We start from the raw sequence: 13,413 nt of genomic DNA on the forward strand, positions 1-13,413 counted from the left end.
GAGCCCTCAGTGCATTAGGAAGAAGAAAGTGCACATGAGGAAATCAAAATTCAAAGCAATGGTGATTGCTTTCTTTGATATCCAATGGAGTTATCTACACTAACTGGGTGCATGAAGGCCAGACTGTCAATCAAGCTTATTATTTAACTCTTCTGGAGACCCTCCATGAATGTGAATGATGAAGAAGATGTCTGTGAAGAGTTTTTTGGTGAAAAACAACATTCCAGTGGTGGAACATCCACTGTATCCACCCGATCTAGCACCATGCAACTTCCTTCTCTTCCCAAAACTGAAGTCTGCATCTGCACTCAAAGGAACCATGTTCGAGTCTGTGGATGCAGTGAAGGAAAAAGCGATTAGCTTCCTTAACAGCGCAACAGAAAATGACTTGCAGCACTGCTTCTAACAGTGGAAAATTCACATGGTGTGGTGAAGGGATTGGGGAGGGGATTGTGTTGAAGGGGACAACATTTCAGTTGTGTGAGTTTTTTTCAATAAAGAGTTAGATCATGAGTCCAGTTTCTTTATTGCAACAACTCATATAACATCTGTTCATATGCAAATAACTGGCATCTGGTGCCATGATTCAAGGAAACTGTCCTCCAAAACTCAAAATTTTATTTTTGCAAAGTAAGTAGCTCGGAGTAGTTATACCATCCAGGTTCTCTGAAATAGGAAAACTACAATATTGATGAAACAGCAGGAATGTAACACAACATAATAAAACTGATATTATTCCATACATACAACAGGACAGCGAAGTGGGTGTGAAACAGAATGGTTGGGAAAATCTTACATTTTATGGTGAATTCAACACAATACATTGAACTCTATATATTCAAATTACACCATAAGTGCATTAATGATACACAAAGTCATTGTGAAATCTTGTGCTTCTGAAGGAAGTAAGAGAGAAAAAAAAGGAAGATTAGAGTATAGCATTCCGCCAACAACAAGGTCATTACAGAGTCCATTGTGTTAACCTCAGTACCACCACATTTCTATTTCTGTCTGACATATTTCTCGCTTTGTTTGTGTGTTTTTAAACATGAAATTTTGTGATGATGTATGACATGATATTACATAAGCAAAAAACAGAACACTTCCACAAAGTTTGAAAAGTGCCAGAATGACACTGCTTAGAGTCACTCTGTATGAACACCACTCTGACAATTACAAGTTATTCAACAAAATGCTTATTAGCCCAGCCTCACTGTTTCCATCCAGACAATTTTGGTTAACTGAAAGTTATGGGAAAGAGACGAGTACCTTTACACAAAATTCAGTAGAGTATTCACAACCATGCATAAAAATTTTGACAATGGTTAACCAGACATGCACCCAGTAAAATAAAGTTAGTGGTTAAAACTTAGTAATTTTGATGACATATAAAAATCTAAGAAACATCAACCACTAACTGTTTTATTCTACAAGTTTCTCTCATGCAAAACGCCAAAAATGTGCATTAGTGTCTTGAAAGTTCAATGAAAAACTGTTATGTCAACTTTTCTTCCATCTTACACTGCTAAACATTTAAAAAACTGATAAATATAATACCATTATTAACTTCATCATATAACATACAGACTTTTTTCTTCTCATGCTTCAGTTTTACCTTCTATCCTACTTAGATAATTCAGTAATGAACATGTACACAATTACAGTATACTAGACACAACATCAGTGGTCAATTATGGTTAAAATACCACAACATACTACCTTGTATATAATAAATATTGTGCTTCCAAGTTAGATCCCCACCAGATTAGATTAAAGGAAGACAGTGACGCATTTCAGAGGAGAGTCGCTAAATTTGTTCTAGGGGGGTTCACTCAACAGGCGAGTATGACGGAGGTGTTTTGTAAATTCAGATGGGAATCCCTGGAGGGAAGATGACATTCTTTTCATGAAACATGATTGATAAAATTAGGAGAACTGGCATTTGAAGCTGACTGCAGAATGATTCTACTGCCACCGAGGTACATTTCGCACATGGACCATGAAGACGGGGGAAATTAGGGCTTGTAAGGAGGCATACAAACAGTCTGTTTTCCCTCATTTCATTTGTGAGGAAATGACTAGTATTGATACAATGTACCCTACAACATGCACCATATGGTGGCTTACAGAGTATGTACATGGATGTAGACATAAACAGAAGTCTTCACTTACCTCAAATAACAACAGGAAGGCAATCAAATCAATCACAATGAGCAGACATGATGCTTCCAACTGAAGTGTGTGGTTTTTTGATACAATCAACATAAAATGGGGCACTCGATGATTGGTCATACAATGTTACATAACTCATGTAACTCTGATATAAATGTAAGAAGACTCACAGAAAATAAAACTTTAGAATAAACTCAAGAACAAAAATGTATCCAATTTGCACCTTTTCAACAGTGATCTATGCTTATAGTGTTTTTCTGGGTGTATCTCTCAAGGCAGTTAGCACTTTATAAACTCATGGTATAGAAAACATTCAGCATCTGTATTTTCTTCTTATAATATAGCGAATAAAAATAAATCATAAGGCTGCTACAGTACCTGTCTAATGTGTCTATCATGTGTCCAGTTCCAATTGAGGGTAATGCTGTTATTGTTGTATGAAGATCATTCTGATCCATAAACACATGCCTGGACTAAGAATTGCATCAGTTCTACCCTAAATTATTTCCTCCAAAATAAATTTCTGTGGAAGACTAACATTAATCTTTGTTAACACTGACAGGAGATCTGTCCCAGGAAAGCATAAAAAAGCAACAACACTGAGATAAAATGAAAGCAGTGTTAAATGCAAAACAGTATGCTCATATGAAACATACATGGTAATGAATAAGACAGAAAGAGAAAAACACTTTTGTCTCTGGATATGCAGTTGCATGTACTATACAAGTTTACACGTGTTAAGTCCAACTTCACAATATTCTTTTCTTAAAGGCAAAGCAAAGGAAAAAATTATGGACACTCGTGTGAGTTGAAAATACATGCATTCTTCATTCTCTACTAACTTCATAAATTTTGAGCTTCTGAGTTTTCAAATGAACTAAAAATTTCTTTATATAAGATGATAAGTGTTAATGTGCAACATTGGGAGTCATGTGACCTGACAATTTTATAAGTCCCATTCATTCATAAAATTGTGTTTATGTGATACATAATCGCCACAAAAATGTTACCCAAAGTCTGGGCAGTCGTATTTTCTGCTGACTATAGGAGGCAAGTGAGAGACAGAAAATACTCAGGTTTCATACAGGGTGTTTCAAAAATGACCGGTATATTTGAAACGGCAATAAAAACTAAACGAGCAGAGATAGAAATACACCGTTTGTTGCAATATGCTTGGGACAACAGTACATTTTCAGGCAGACAAACTTTCGAAATTACAGTAGTTACAATTTTCAACAACAGATGGCGCTGCGGTCTGGGAAACTCTATAGTACGATATTTTCCACATATCCACCATGCGTAGCAATAATATGGCGTAGTCTCTGAATGAAATTACCCGAAACCTTTGACAACGTGTCTGGCGGAATGGCTTCACATGCAGATGAGATGTACTGCTTCAGCTGTTCAATTGTTTCTGGATTCTGGCGGTACACCTGGTCTTTCAAGTGTCCCCACAGAAAGAAGTCACAGGGGTTCATGTCTGGCGAATAGGGAGGCCAATCCACGCCACCTCCTGTATGTTTCGGATAGCCCAAAGCAATCACATGATCATCGAAATATTCATTCAGGAAATTAAAGACGTTGGCCGTGCGATGTGGAAGGGCACCATCTTGCATAAACCACGAGGTGTCGTCTAAGGCAGTTTGTACCGCCACAAATTCACGAAGAATGTCCAGATAGCGTGATGCAGTAATCGTTTCGGATCTGAAAAATGGGCCAATGATTCCTTTGGAAGACATGGCGGCCCAGACCAGTACTTTTTGAGGATGCAGGGACGATGGGACTGCAACATGGGGCTTTTTGGTTCCCCATATGCGCCAGTTCTGTTTATTGACGAAGCCGTCCAGGTAAAAATAAGCTTCGTCAGTAAACCAAATGCTGCCCACATGCATATCGCCGTCATCAATCCTGTGCACTATATCGTTAGCGAATGTCTCTCGTGCAGCAATGGTAGCGGCACTGAGGGGTTGCCGCGTTTGAATTTTGTATGGATAGAGGTGTAAACTCTGGCGCATGAGACGATATGTGGACGTTGGCGTCATTTGGACCGCAGCTGCAACACGGCGAACGGAAACCCGAGGCCGCTGTTGGATCACCTGCTGCACTAGCTGCGCGTTGCCCTCTGTGGTTGCCGTACACGGTCGCCCTACCTTTCCAGCACGTTCATCCGTCACGTTCCCAGTCCGTTGAAATTTTTCAAACAGATCCTTTATTGTATCGCTTTTCGGTCCTTTGGTTACATTAAACCTCCGTTGAAAACTTCGTCTTGTTGCAACAACACTGTGTTCTAGGCAGTGGAATTCCAACACCAGAAAAATCCTCTGTTCTAAGGAATAAGCCATGTTGTCTACAGCACACTTGCACGTTGTGAACAGCACACGCTTACAGCAGAAAGACGACGTACAGAATGCCGCACCCACAGACTGCGTTGTCTTCTATATCTTTCACATAACTTGCAGCGCCATCTGTTGTTGAAAATTGTAACTACTGTAATTTCGAAAGTTCGTCCGCCTGAAAATGTACTGTTGTCCCAAGCATATTGCAACAAACGGTGTATTTCTATCGCTGCTCGTTTAGTTTTTATTGCCGTTTCAAATATACCGGTCATTTTTGAAACACCCTGTACATGGGATTAGTAAAATTCTGGCAATGAGGTAACTGACCAGCAGACCATTATGATCAGCCATTTAACAGCATGTTGGCTTTCTTTTTTACTGATGCACCCATCTTTACAGAAGACACAATACCCATGAAGTTCTTGCTAAGTTAAGCGATTAATATTGAAATAAGAGCTAATTTAATTAATATTACATTTTAGACTAGTGTATTTACTACTTCACTAGGCTGGAAGGTTTCACTTTTCTGAGTGTATTTATATCAAAAAGAAAGTATTTTGTAAAAGCCATTAGTCATTAGTTTTGTTTACATTTTAAGCGTAAATTTTGGGAGAGTTTTTTTTTTTTTTTTTTTTTTTTTTTTTTTTTTTTTTTTTACTACGAGACTTAGCATTTCAAAGTTAAATTAATTTGTGTCTGTCACACAGAGTTTACATAGTTAGTTAAAACTTTCAAAAGTAAGTTTAAAAGTTTGTTTACATTAGTGTTTAGTTATGTATTAGTATAGGCTATGAAACTTCAGTGCTCTTGTGCCAAGTTATTCTCTGCATTTATGTAAATTTTTCTATCAAACTATATGTGATAAATATGGTGGTTGTCGTGGAAATCTGAAGAACAGGGTGTTCTGTGAAGACTGTAGGTTATGTAGTGGAGAGGAAACAGGGGAAGTTAATGAGGCTCTTCCCATGGTAATGCACGTTATGTAGAAATGACAGAAAAATAGCTGAACAGGAGGAAAAAATTTGTGCCCTTAAGGCTGAACTAGAAAACACGAATTTGGAATTATGTAGGCAAAGGGAGGAAAAAGAGATGGGGTGCTGGGAAAAGACAGCAAGCAAAGGGCGAAAAAGGGAAACTACTGAAAAAACTTTAGAGATTCAATTAGTAAATTAGTTTGGCTTGCTATCTGAAGTAGTGGAGGAAGTGCCTCATCCAGATATAGTTGAATGTAGGTTGAAGCAGAATATTAGCTTAAAGAAAAAAAGTCAAGCCGGGATCAAATCAGAATAGGAAAAGAAGAATTCTGCTAGTAGTCATGGTAGGTGTGTAGCCCAGCAGTTTCAGGAGAAATTAGGTGAAGGGTACCAGGTCACAAGTTTTGTGAAAGCAAGTGCTAGCCTTAGCCAGGTGACGGAAAACTTAGGTCAGCTATGCAAGGGCTTTGAGAAGGAAGATCACGTATTTATAGTTGGGGAGCAGGAAACAGCCTGGCTATGAATCCAAGATATAGTATTAGGAGTGACATGAATAAAATAGGAGCAGAAACTGGGCATATAAATGTGGGGTTTGTGGAAGTCTTTCAGCACCATGATCGGCTGGCAAAATCTCACATAAGTGTTGTTACAGTTGATGCTATTGGTAGGTGGGAATACACCACACATGGCCTGCACCTAAATAGGAACGGAAATGTAAGTTAGATTCTCTATTAGCAGATACTGTAAGGCGGGCCACAGTCACACAAGGGATGATCCCTGTGGTTAATGGGACCAGGCAGATAGTTTTTTTAGGTTAAAGCCAAATTCCAGACAGACAACAATCAAGAAAAATAGAATAATAGAACCTTCATGTACAGCAAATAGGGATAAAGCTAAGGGTCGTATCAGTTTACTTCATCAAAATATCAAGAGAATAAAAAATAAAGTAAATGAGCTGTTAATGTGTTTAGATGAATTCCAAAATAAGAATGAGACTGATATACTTTGTCTGAACACCATGGGACTGTTCGGATGGAAAGTGTCATTATAAATGGGAATAATTTAGCATCTTACACTTGCAGCTCTAACATGGATAAAGGAGGAGTTGCCATTTACACAAAACAAGCATATAAACACAAAACTGTAGAAGTACGCAAATTTTGTGTCGGACAGCACGGTGAAGTTTGTGCATGTGAACTACAGCTAGATAATGTAGTGTTGATATTAGCAACGGTGTACAGGTCCCCATTATGAGGTTGGGAGCTATTCATAAAAAAAATTTGACTTCCTATTATGCTGCCTATCAGACAAGAAGAAGAAGTTATTAATCTGTGGTGATTTCAATGTAAACTTTCTAAGCAATTCTGATAGGAAAAGTGAACTAGAAGTGTTGTTAACAACATATAACTTAGAATCAGTGATTAATTTCACTACATGTATAGCTCAGGACAGTAGTACTCTAATAGATAATGTATTTGTACAGAAAGAGGATGTAGAACAAACACATGCTTTCCCTGTGGAAAATGGATTATCTGACCATGATACACAAGTGATTAACTTACAAAACCTAACAGGGTGTACACTTCAGAAACCATTAAGTAAAAGTGTGAGGGTGCTCAACTCTGTATCTATAGATCACTTCAGAGAAAGTTCAGGAAATGTAAACTGGGAAGATGTATATAATGAGCCAAATGCTAATGATAAATGCAGCGTATTTCTTGATAAATTTATATCCCTTTTTGAACATTGTTTTCCAAAGAAAATTACTAACTGTAACAGCACAAACTTTTCAAAGAAACCTTGGATTACTACAGGTATTAAAGTGTCTTCAGAAAGAAAAAGAAAACTGTATGAGACAGCAAGAACTAGTAAAGATCCAGAAGTAGTTTTACACAATAAAAATTATTGTAACATCCTGAGAAAAGTTTTAAGGAAATCAAGAAATATGTATGTTACAGACAAAATTAACAACTCCAGCAATAAAATAAAATCAATATGGAATGTTGTTAGAAGGGGGACAGGAAAAGTAACCACTGGGGTAGGCAGTATTCCTGTTAAAGATAATGAGACTATCTTAACCAACACAGTGCACAGGTAGCCAATGTAGTTAACAATCACTTCTTAAGTGTAGGAGAAAAAATTGGTGGAAATAGTTCAAAAGAAAAAGCCAGGCAGTACATGGAAGTCAGTTTTAAAAAATTTTAGTCAGATTAAGTTTCATCTAACAACCTCTTGTGAAATAAGGAAAATCATTAAATCTTTGAAAAATAAATGTTCTGTAGGAGTAGATGACATCTCTAACAAGTTATTAAAACAATGTGGAGCAATTACAGCTGATGTTTTGAGTCACATATGTAATGCATCACTGACTCAGGGTATTTTTCCAGACAGGTTAAAATATGCCATTGTCAGGCTTCTCTACAAAAAGGGGGAAACCACAGATGTCAATAATTACCGGCCAGTATCCTTGCTTACAGCATTTTCAAAATTTTTTGAGAAAGTAATGACTCAAGAGTGGTTAGCCATCTCAACAGTGATGGGATACTTAGTAAATCACAGTTCGGATTTCAGAAATGCTGTTCCACTGAGACAGCAATATACGATTTCACTGTCCACATAATAGAGTCTTTAAATAGTAAAATGTCACCAGTAGGAATATTCTGTGACTTATCCAAAGCATTTGATTGTGTGAACCATGGTATTAAGTTAGAGAAATTACAATTCTATGGTATAAATGGAACAGCATATGAGTGGTTTAAGTCATATCTACAGAACAGGAAGCAAAAAGTCTTTATATGCTTCAAGTGATTCAAAGGAGTTTGCCCCTTCATCTAACTGGGGTGAAATTACATTAGGTGTTCCACAAGGTTCGATCATGGGTCCCCTCCTGTTCTTGATATATGTGAATGACCTCCCTTCTTATGTGAAACAAGATGCTGAACTGAAACCGTCTGCTGATGATACAAGCATAATTATTAATCCAATAAAAGAAAGTCCGATAGAAAATGATACAAATAAGGTCTTTGGAAAAGTTATTAATTGGTTTTTGGCGAATGGGCTTGCTTTGAACTTTGAAAAAACACAGTACATCCAATTTTCTGCCGCAAAAAGTATAATTCCTTCAATAAACATAACACATCAAAAGAAGTCAGTAGCCAGGGTAGAGCATACTAAGTTTTTGGGTGTACATACAGATGAGAATCTTAATTTGGAAAATTCATATTTTGGATCTCCTAAAGCGACTAGATTCAGCAGAATAATTGCCAATTTTGAGGATATAGAAATTAGTAAGCTAACATACTTTGCATACTTCCACTCTCTGATGTCATACAGAACAATATTCTGGGGCAACTCAACAATTAGGCAAAAGGTATTCACTGCTCAAAAGAAAGTAGTTAGAATAATGTGTGGGGTTCATAGTCGCACATCTTGTAGGCATCTGTTTAAAGGGTTAGGAATTCTTACAGCTGCTTCACAGTACATTTACTCAGTAATGTAATTTTTTCTCAACAACATGGACCAGTTTAAAATCAACAGCGACATGCATGATTACAATACCAGAAAAAAGAAAGACCTACATTATCCTTTACTTAACCCATCTTTGGCGCAGAAAGGGGTAAAATACGCTGCTATAAAACTTTTTGATAAATTACCAGATGAAAGAGAATGTCTGACAGACAGCAGTAATAGTTTCAAAAACAAACTGAAATCGTACCTCCTTGACAACTCCTTATATACCATAGATGAATTCTTGAATATGATTAATAAATCTGGAGATATAATATTTGCATTTTGTGCCATTTAAGGGAATGGGATAGATAATAGAAATATTTAGGTATAAGGCTACAATGGAAAAAAAAAACCATGTTTCCTGTGCGCATTTCTTGTACATTTGACACTTTCCACATCATAACGGTTTTTCCGTGCCATTGATCAATGTAACACGTAACTAACTAACTTAGGCAAAAAGTATTCACTGTCAAAGAAAGTGGTTGAAATAATGTGTGGGCTCATAGTCACACATCTGGTACGCATCTGTTGAAAAGGTTAGGAATTCTTACAACAGCCTCACAGTACATTTACTCAGTAATAAAATTTGTTCTCAACATCATGGACCAGTTTAACAACAACAGTGACATTCATGATTATAATACCAGAAGAAAGAAAGACTTACAGTATCCTCTACTTGATTTATCTTTGGCACACAAACAAGTAAAATATGCTGCTGTAAAACTTTTCGATAAATTACCAGATGAAATAAAATGTCTGACAGACAGCAGAAGCAGTATTAAAAATAAATTGAAATCATTTCTCCTTGACAACTCCTATATCCTAGATGAATCCTTGAATAGGAATAAATAAATCTATATGAACAATATATTCATTTTGTCCCATTTAAGGGAATGGGGTAGGTAATACAAATTTTAAGCTTTAAAAAACCCTTGATTCATGTGTGCACTTCTTATGTACCCGACACGTTCCTCATCGTAACGGTTACCGTGAGATTGATCAATGGAACACATAACTAACTAACAAACCAATCAACTTATTTTTTGCAACCTAAATAGCTGCAGTTCATTTTACATGGATTTTGCATGTCCTCACTACATAGACAGGGGTGGAAGGCACCCAATGTCAATGCACAGTTTGATTATGAATTGCAAGCTGTGAGTTGGTGTTCAGTAACCTGGAATGTGTGTCCAATATGGTTCATGTCTCCTAATTTCATATGGACATCAACTTGAATTTACCAGCATACAACTGAAAATTACTACATTATGTTCCTAGCTTTGTGATAGGTCATGGCTGGTAAAGATAGACCCCACTGTAATGAGAAGTAGCCACTTTCCATGGCCAGCTGTACTTACTCTTTTTCATTGTTTCCATTTTACACTCTCTTGTTCTCTAGTTATAAAATGTGGCTAGTCAGCATCTTAACAAGCACACAGACACTTATCACTAAAACACAGTATTCAGAACACATTTAACACAACTGTGATACTTATGGAGTTTTGTAGGCAACACAGATGTAAAATATGTTGCTTTCCATATACCAGCATCATGCTGTCAAGGCATACACAAAAAGAGAGAGACCAGAAAATAAATTACATACAACTGTACTGTTATATCTGCAAAAGTAGTTTTAATTAGTACTTCAGATGTCCTGCTGTAGTCTCAGTAACACAAATAAAAACAAAAGAAACAATTTCAGTTATAATAATCACAGAAACTTTGATAACAAGTAGAAGGAAGAGAACCGCCACTGCACCTGTTAACAAACTGAAAGGAACTAACCTTCTGGTTGTGTTCTCTCTTCAGCAGAAGAATGATCCACTCTGCCTAATTCTCATCAGCCCCTTGGCAATAAAACATATTGCTGTTAACAACAGTCCTGTAATTTTTATTTATTTTTTATTTTTTTTATTAAAGGAGAAGAATATAAATATGTTAATCATAAATGTCCATTTTTCTATCAGATCCATTTCGATAAGCATGAAAGAAAATAGTGTACATATCAAACACATTTTGTCAAGACAATTGCTTTTTAATTTTTTATTACTTTATTCTCAGGATCAGTAAAAAATAAGGCAACAAATTTCATTATTATTCCCATGGAACTACATTATGTATGAATACATTTATTACACACACAACTGGTAAACAAATCTTCACAACAGCATGTATCTTTGACATACATCTATTCCAATTTCATTTACCAAATCTTGCACAAGTACTATTTATCTGCAGCTAAGTTCACACTAAACAGGAACAGAGTGACTGCTTACAGAGAAAGTCTGTATATCTAGATTTCAAAAAACAAATTGAGAGACTTTTGCAGAAATCTTTAAAATCAATGAATATGGCAATCTTGGCAAAAGTAAAATACAACAAACTGGAGGAAACTGGATATATTAGTAGTACAGAACATTCTGATACCAGGGTTTGTATTTTAACCAGATTTTCTCTAAGCCTACTAATTCTGAATGTTCAGTAACAACATTTTTACCCAGTTACTTTTGTTTGTCATCAAACTTCACAACAATGGTATCATTTGGTTCTCCTAAGGTCACTAAAATATTACAATTGTTTTGTTTTTGTATATCTACAATAATAAAACTCTTCAATAAGAAATATTATACATTTGAGTCTTTGCCTTTTCCTACAATTCCTCCTTCCATAGCTGAGATAACTAACTATGGATATCTGTAACATATCAAATCAACATGGTCCTTCTAGTGTGGTTTTCTGTTCAGGTCTTTTCTTAACTCTTCTATCTGAACACACTTTAATTTTCCTTGTCCAGTTAATTTCCATTTTCTCCTTCCACATGATGTTTAAAATGCATCAACACTCTTAGTAATGTGAGTCTATGTCTTATGGTTTTTTATGGTTAAAATATAGTTCTTTGTCGACACAAAAATATTATGCTAAAATTCTTGCAGTAGAACTTTCTCTGTCTGATAAAGTTCTGTGTCACATATGTGCAAAGCAAAAAAATTGTAATACTGCATTCAGAGTAGTTGAAAACCTATGTAATCATTCATCTTACAATATTAGAAATTTGCCTTACATAAAGAGAGCAACAATTTATTCTATTGAAAGCCCAGGTAGGAATACCTACAATTATGGAAACGATAGATTGCTATGCAACATAAAGATGACATGTTGATTTACTGACAACCACAATGTGTCATCTTTATGGTGAGTAGCAATCTACCCTTTCCATAATTGTCAACAGTTCATTTTGTATTATTAAATTCTATTACCAAAAAGATCAAAGATAAAAAACAGGTGATACTGCATATTGTCTTCTGGTTAACCATGAAATATATTTCTGTCCATATTCTACAGCTTTCATTTTTTAATTCAAAGTTAGTACCCATAAACTGCCATTAGCAGACTCATCAATTCACACTAGAATATCTTATCATGTCAATGTTGTAGACAGGCAGTGAATGCAACAGGAATGTAATGCAGATCAGGTAAAACGACAGATTGAAATTAGTTATAATTTTACCTTAGTATAACACCACTGACGCTGTAACCAAACTAAATAATTTCAGTGTACATCCATTAACCAGGAATCAACCCTTTGTTTAGTTGCATCTAAATGAACGTAGAGGCCATGTGGGATCACATTATACACATGATTTGTTTTGTTTGACTCATATAAGTGTAGTTTCAGTAACACAATAAAATCTCATATGCAGATCTAACACATAACCAGACATGTGAATTGATAGGACTCCCCTTTTCAACTGCACTACAATTTATCGCATACATCACACAAGTAAAGAGTTCACTATGTGGGGAACACAGATGCTCTATATCTACAATGGATTCAAAAATAATTATCAAAGTAATAAAAATATGTTATGATGATGCAAATGCACCAATCGTCAACTTGCAGTGATTATTGTGGAGTCTACACTCATCAAAAACACTAAACTGCATAACATTATATGCATATTTCCATGATTTTTTATTTTACTGCATTTAATAATCACATAAAATTGAAAGAGCCATGGTCCAGTCTCATCTCCCCGTGATTCAATTACCTGCCTGACGCTTTTGACAATGAGTGCTACAACTTCCTCTCACAGAAACTAAAATTTTGACAATGAGGTGCAATTAACTTGTTTTCCCTAGACTTAGGTAAGGCATTTTATCCTGCTGCAACTCCATCAACATTTACACTCTGCAAGTCATTATAGTGTGTGAAGGCTATCAATCTGTACAAGAAATCACTATCTTCCAAGCGAAGAAACACCACTGCCGTACTATCATAGGGTCCTACAGTATATTTCACTTATTCATGTATTATACAAAATAGTATGTACTGTGTTTTATCCAAGTCAAAGGAGAGCCAATTTGCAGGAAACAATTCAGTTGGTTCGTGTAATGTAGACACCAATCATAAATAGTTCCGG

At 36.0% G+C, this 13,413-nt stretch overlaps 1 protein-coding gene across 9 annotated transcripts in view; it reads right to left on the reverse strand.

The window, feature by feature from the left end:
* Positions 1 to 13,413, reverse strand: part of LOC126248599 (uncharacterized) — a 214,846-nt gene that overhangs the window by 117,426 nt on the left and 84,007 nt on the right. For 4 of the 9 annotated variants that reach the window (XM_049949732.1, XM_049949728.1, XM_049949733.1 and 1 more), the window contains one exon: positions 10,778 to 10,839. The exons of 3 other annotated variants lie outside the window; for them this stretch is intronic. The gene's annotated coding sequence lies outside the window, so the exon portion shown is untranslated. Of the gene's footprint in view, positions 1 to 10,777; positions 10,875 to 13,413 lie in introns of all 9 variants that reach the window. 2 more of the 9 variants (XM_049949731.1, XM_049949735.1) reach the window with 1 other exon arrangement.

Source organism: Schistocerca nitens, chromosome 3, assembly GCF_023898315.1.
Source record: "Schistocerca nitens isolate TAMUIC-IGC-003100 chromosome 3, iqSchNite1.1, whole genome shotgun sequence".
Classification (NCBI taxonomy): Eukaryota; Metazoa; Arthropoda; class Insecta; order Orthoptera; family Acrididae; genus Schistocerca; species Schistocerca nitens.